This window comes from Lissotriton vulgaris, unplaced genomic scaffold (genome assembly GCF_964263255.1).
Source record: "Lissotriton vulgaris unplaced genomic scaffold, aLisVul1.2 SCAFFOLD_1994, whole genome shotgun sequence".
Classification (NCBI taxonomy): domain Eukaryota; kingdom Metazoa; phylum Chordata; class Amphibia; order Caudata; family Salamandridae; genus Lissotriton; species Lissotriton vulgaris.
This window is the reverse complement of record NW_028244464.1, coordinates 272,273-279,276: the sequence shown is the minus strand read 5'-3', so window position 1 is coordinate 279,276 and position 7,004 is coordinate 272,273.

The window sequence follows — 7,004 nt, the reverse complement described above, 5'->3', positions numbered from 1 at the left end:
GAGCCCTTGGAACCAAGTGTTTGGACAGAGCACTACGAGTAGCTCCTATATCGACCAGAAACTGATCAGTAGAACCCACAACATGCGCTGATACATATGGATCCCTTTGATCTACTGGTGCTTAAACCGATTCCACACCCCATCCTAAGCAATCCTATGCATGTACATATTCCTGGGACTCAGTCAGTCAGTCAAATTAACTTTATTCGATTTGATTAAAATCATACAAAGGACATAAAAACAATAGTATATACAATTAAAATAGGATTAAACAATTTCTTTACAATCGAGTTCATTTAACATGGTATTACAATAAAAACAATTTTAAAATCACTAAAAACGGGTTATACACACTGATTTGACAAGTTCATACATCTTCTTGATCTGGCCGCTGCCACTAGGAAATTTGCCATGGCGAATGTGATACGTATATTTCCCAGAGATTTTAAATAAAGCATGGCTGGTCTCACCTGGGAAAAGCCAGCTTCCCTTAAAACAGGTAACAGGTATTTTTTTCTTTGCGCAGAGAAGAAATCACAAAACATAATAACGTGCATCGTGTCTTGAACTGAAAAATTGTCACAAGTGCAAGGTGGTGCTAACTCTGGTTTAATCCAAGAGTTAAAATTTCCCAAATAAAAGTGAATAAGGTTGAACATAAATTTTGTTAACAGAAATCTATGAAAAGGGTTTGTGACAAAACATAAATAGGGCTCAATTGCAAGTGAATAAAGTGACAAATAATGCAGTCATACTGTGGGCTTTAACAATTCTGATTCTTCTCGCAACAAACTTTCCCTTGACATGAATTGTTTTTTAATTACATCCACATCCTGTTTTGTAATACCGGAGGGAACAGTAAATAAGTCTGGGCGTCCCAGGTCCTTAAAAGATTTTTTTAGGTAGGCCAGCCATGGAATCATGCTACTATTCTCCAGACTCATCACATCCCTCATAATCATGTGGTTTAGCGTTAGTTCTGTGTTTAGCCAGGTCTTGAGCCAATATGTTAAAGGTGCCAATCTCAATTTATCCTGAACGTAGTCCAAACCCAGTTCCATGTGAATAGAAAAAGTCGGGGAAGATTGGGGAAGGCACAAGAGGGAACGTAAAAATCCATTCTCCGCTAGCTGAATTTGATCCAAGCGTGCATAGCCCCATAAAGGCACGCCATATAAAGCCACAGGGAGGGATTTGCTGTTATACACCTTTATGATGGCTTTCATTGGTCTATGACCCAACCTTTTGGCGAAACCCAGAATGGCCATTGATGTCCTTGTTACCGCTAGGCTTTTGGCTCGTATCTGGGGTCCCCAGGTACCCTTACTATCAAAGAGCACACCCAGGTAAGGGAAAACAGGAACACTATAGACTACCTCTCCTTTACAAAAGAATGTTTTTGCCTTAGCCTTTTTCTTTTGTGGACCAACGACCATGGTGTGGGATTTAGCAGCATTGACCCTCAAATCAAGCTGGTCCATAAAGGAGCCGAATGCGTCCAGCAGCTTTTGGAGACACACCCCTGTGCGTGCTATGAGAACGGCGTCGTCCGCGTATAGGAGAGCAGGGATCTTAACTTCTCCTACAGGCAGAACGTCTCTTGCTGCCCCTTCTAAGTGCTTACCTAGGCCGTTTATGTAAATTGTAAATAGCAGGGAAGCTAATATGCAGCCTTGCCTAACACCCCGTTTCGAATTGAAACGGGTCGTGCATCTGCCTTCTTTTGTTACCCTAACTGCGGCAAATAGATCCCGGTGTAGGGACGCTATGAACCCCACCAAGTCTTTGTCAATCCCCATCTTCAACAAAATGTCCCATAACTTTGATCTGTTGACCAAGTCGAAGGCCGAGGAGAGGTCCATAAATGCTAAGTACAAGGACCCCTCCTTGGCCACCGTATACTTAGCGGTCAGTAGATGTAAGTTTGAACACTGTTCAATCGTTCCTCTTTTTTCCCTGAAGCCGTACTGAATCTCGGCCAAACCGCCACATCCTTCTAAACTATCCTTTTACCTTGCCAAGAGGACTCTGCCCAAGATCTTTATAGCAGAGTCCAAAAGGGATATGGGCCGATAACACCCTGGGTCGTCCCTTTGGCCCTTTTTAAATATGGGGACTATTGTGGAGGTCGCCCATGTAGTTGGGGGAGGCGTACTGTTTGCGGCTGCGAACACATTTGCCAGGATGCCAGCCCATAGTTTTGGTGAATGTATATAAAAGTCGGCCGGCACCCCGTCTGGGCCAGGGGCTTTGTTCCTTGTGGTAGCACAAATTGCCTTTTCCACCTCCCCACTGTTAAAGTGTAGGGGTGTGACCACCAAACCATGCATATTTTGTAGATGGGTGGAGTCGCCACTATCACCATAGATGGAGCTGAAATGAGCCAGCCACCTCTCGTCTGGTATTACACAGTCAGTATCTGTGTTGGGGGAGTCCGAGAAATATGGATGGTTGATTACAGCCCAAAATTGCCTGCTGTCCCGCAATATGTCGGTGGAAGATAGTTGTTCCCACGCCTCTGTTTAATGCAGTCCCGTCTGTTCTTAGTAACCTTACTGTATTCTTTTCGCAAATTTGTAACCAAGGCCCTGTCCCTGGGGTTTGCTTTAAGGGCAAATTTTAGGGCTTTAAGTGCTTTGGTGCAGGCGGGATCAAACCACCTATCGTGTTTTGACTCTCCCCTGCCCCGTGGGGCCGTGAGGTTGGAAGATACTATACTGCATATTGACTGGAAGGTGTCCATGATGTCATGGCCTTGTGAGGAAGGGTCTAGGCAGATCATTATCTGATCATTTATCTGCGGACCAATGTCAAAGTAAAAATCACCAGGAACCACATTCCCCCACTTCAACCGTCTACCCTGGTCTATTGGGCATAGGGTAGGTCCAGGTCTGGCCTGTCCTGTCTTAGGGCCCATAAAATCCCCCCAGGACACAATCAAAAGGACAGGGTTGTGATCACTAAAGGGGGATGGGACGGTGCAATAAGAAAAAGTGTAATTGAGAATAGCAGATGTCACAAAGATATAGTCAATGACAGTCCCCGGGGATGACCCCTTAAACGTTGGTGTTCTAGGTTCCCCCTCCCGTGCTATAAATTCGAAGAGGTTGAAATTGGCCAGGAGATCCTCCAGTTCCTCACCAGCCCTAGTATGCTCAAAGTGCTGCCCCTCCTGATCCCGTGTCTCCATACATTCAATTACAGTACAACCAAAATAACAAGGATGGATATTAAAATCACCCATTAACACAAATTCATAACTAGTATGAGTATTTTGGCTGAATAGATTTAAAAAGCTATCCAATTTTGAGATGTTATCCCCACCATATTCCTTGTTAACAGAGTTATAGAAACTAATAAACAAAATACTCTTTGACGGGCTAGTTTGCCTTTCTACAATTAAGCAATTTGGAGAATCATATTTAATCTGTTTCAAAGATCCAATAAGATCAAGAGAAAAAAGAGTCAGGAGGCCTCCCCTCGCTCTGCCTGCATTACTAGGACAAGCCGCGGCTGCAAAGCCTGCGAAACCGTCCAACCAAAAACGGGATGTCATATCCCACGTTTCCTGCAGGGCAATGACGTTGTGGTCTGAAACAAAAGAAACCCATTCAGTGTCACTCATTTTTGAGCTAATTCCTGCGACGTTCCAGCTAAGTATTTTACAACCTACTTCCTTAGTGGCTGCCATAGTAGCCCTTCTTTCCTCAGGGGGCGTGGTTGACTCTTCCCTGGGTAGTCAGTCCATATCATCCAGGCCAGACAGGGGTGAAAACTGGTTACTTAGGCTCACACTTAACCCGCCCTCCTTAGTTAAGGCCTGAGGGACATGATGTGTCAATGTGAGAGGGGCAGGTAGGGCTATTACTGATTGCGTTTGAGTGAGCTCATTTGGGTTTCCATGTGCCGCTGCTAACCTCCTACCCTGCCATCTGGCCTGATAATTTGTTTTGGGTTTATGGAAGGGTGGTGGTTGATAGAAAAAACCCAGGGGAACAGGTCTTAAACGATCCCCATTTGATATTGCTGTACCATCCCAAAAAAGTCTGTCAGCCACATCGGCCCTACAGCAGTTTACGACCACGCAATCGCCATATGTTGTTTTTGGTTGTTTGCCAATCCAGCCCACCCTCCTTGCATGAATGATCAAGTCCGCTATATTTCCACCACAACATTTCTCGCCACTCCAACGCTTAACTTTAGCCATAAGATCCCTGGTTGATTCCCGTTCCCCTTCCCCCAGGGGGTCTACCCCAATAAACACTGCCACCAGGGGGGACGCTTCCGGTGGGAGGTGAAGTTTGTATGTACTTGGGGTGACCCTTGTCCTAGATGGTTGGAACTTTTGGGGCGGTGCTAGTGGGTCAGGTGCCACACTGTGACTGATTGCCGTGGCCTGCTGAATGGATGTAAAAGCAACCTGAGGCATGGTCCCATTAGGCAAAATCCCGCCTGTGGAATTGGTCACGGGTATGGCCCCCTCGACTCTCCTGCCCCTACCCGTCTCCTCAAGTTTGCCCTCGCTCGTTAAAATGCTGTTAGAGGGGAGCGAGTGAATGATTCTGTCAATGAGGGAACACTTCTTTAATAGTCCTTCCAGGCATGTATTTAGGGTGTCCACAATGTCTTTGGCGATGCCCACCAACAGCGGTTCAATCCTAGCCACAAAGAGTTCCTCCAGTTTTTCCTCCATATTGACTGAATTGTCAGCAATAACTGGCATGGTATTAGCTTTTTTCCCTTTCTTGCGAGTGTTTGTTTTTGTGGCCATCTGAGGTTGGGCTCTTGGAGGTGTAACAGGTGGCCTGGGTGCAGGTTCCCTTGCTGATTGGACATGAGGTGGAGGGTTGACAATGGACACAAGGGGTTCCAAAGGGACACAGGCTGAGGTTCTGGGAGAGGGGACTACGGCCTCAGCTGTAAGCGATGTTGATGGAATTCTCGGGGACGTCAGTGCAATGGCAAGTTCTTGCTCAGCGTTAGCAATCTCCTTCGTTAAAGCCCCCACAGTGGAGGAAAGGTAAGACATGATGGAGTTTGAGTGCCTAGGCATTTTGGCATTATTACCACCCTCCTCCAAGGTTGAGTGTTTCTTTCTCTTACCCATCTTGGATGTTGGATGTTAGCGAGTTTGCCCAGCCCGGCCTCCTTTGGCCCCTGACAGCCACAGACGGCCCGCCCTCTGCCCAGGCTCCACCCGGCGCCGCCCGCGTGCGTCCGCGACGCGGAGGAAGGTGCTTCCTTTTGTGCGCCTCCTGGCGCTGTAGACAGGAAGTGGGCGCTGTTGTTGCAAGGCAGGCTGGGAGCTGTGGTCCGCCCCGCTCTGCGGCCGTGCGATGGAGCTGCTGGGCGGCGGGGGCAACCACAGCCTCAGGAACCCAGCGGCACGGCGGTGTTCTCACAGGTCAGTGCAGCGCTGTGACCCCTCCTAGGGTCGGTGTCCAGATGTCTGTTTCCCCCCTGGGACTCTGTAAACTCACCCTCAGCTATCTGATACTGATTTCGTCGATCAAAAGTATTATGATCATCCTGACCACGACCCCTCGCTTCAAACCTGCCACGATCATTCGCTCCACCCCTCGATCCTGAATAATTATTCTGCGCCCTTCCACTTCCTCGACCACGCATATTACGCTGTTCTCGAAGCACTGGACAGTCTGAAGCCCAATGTCCAAACTGTTTACAGTATGCACACTGGTCCTCAGAAATATCGGAACGAACAGAAGACGTACCATACGATCCACGTCTACCCCTATCGTTCCCTCTCGTCTGTGTAGCATGAACCTGAGCCAACATCACCTTCGTCTTTAACTCCTTCGCTTTCTTATCACTACTTTCCTTAGCCTCCAATTCCTGTTGTTCATAATACTGAGCCATAGTCAATAAAGAAGCAGGGGTCGCTGTGGTCTAAGAACTTTCACTGGTCTTTAAACATTTCGCAATCTACGGTAGGAGATTAGCCACATACTTGTCAACGAACAAATGCCTGCCCATATCTTCTGTTAGTAATTGCCCACTATAGTCATGGAATGCTTCCTCAAAACGCGAAAAGAAGTCAGAAACAGATTCATCCGGTTTCTGTTTCCAAGAAGCTAAGATAGTCCAATCAACCTTCTTAGGGGGAACAAGCATTTTCAATTTATTCAAAATAGCCCCCGGGAGATCTAAAAGTAATTGACATGGCTTACACGCAGGCTTCCTATCTAAATCGGCTTGGGCTAGTTCTTTCCAATCTGCACCTAAAATCGCTCGATCATCGAATTTACGAATCGCTCTCCACATATCAGGAGGTAATATCAATCCAAAGAAAAGATCAATATCAACTAATGTCATTACACACGCAGAAATAGTCCCTTCCACTCCTTCATAGAAAGCTGCCGGGTTTTTACGAGGGTCAGGCAAAGCAGTCTTAAGTGCCATAACATCTGTTCTATTCCATGGCGTGTAAACCCAATTATATATAAAATAACCCTTTGCATTCACAGACGTTTTATCATCATCTGTACCTTGCCCTTTAAGAGGGACATATAAAGGTGCAGCTTCTCGCATAGGCATAATGTGAACTGTAGAACTCTTATCTGCTCCAAAGATAGGACACTCTTTGGAATTCTCCGTCGATCTAGATGCAGCCGAGTCTGATGCCTTTTTCGCCGCTCGTAATTGTAACGCCTCATCCAGCAGATGGACCAACCGTTGGAAAAACGAATCCGCATCTGTAAGAACAAAAATACCTTTACGCAAATGTTCACGACCAACTGATACATCTTTTGGTTCCAACTCAAATGAATATTTTCTAAACCGTTCTACAACTTCGTCTCCAAAATGACTCAAGAAATACAACCGTTCTTTCTCGGACCACTTACGCATGTGGTCATCAATCTCTGAAATAGTTATAGTTTTAAGATTAAGTTTTCAAGCAAACCCACGCAATTCCGCAGCCCGATCAACACTTAGCCTGGTATGACTATGCCCTTCATCATCTTCATCCGATTCCTCATGCGGAG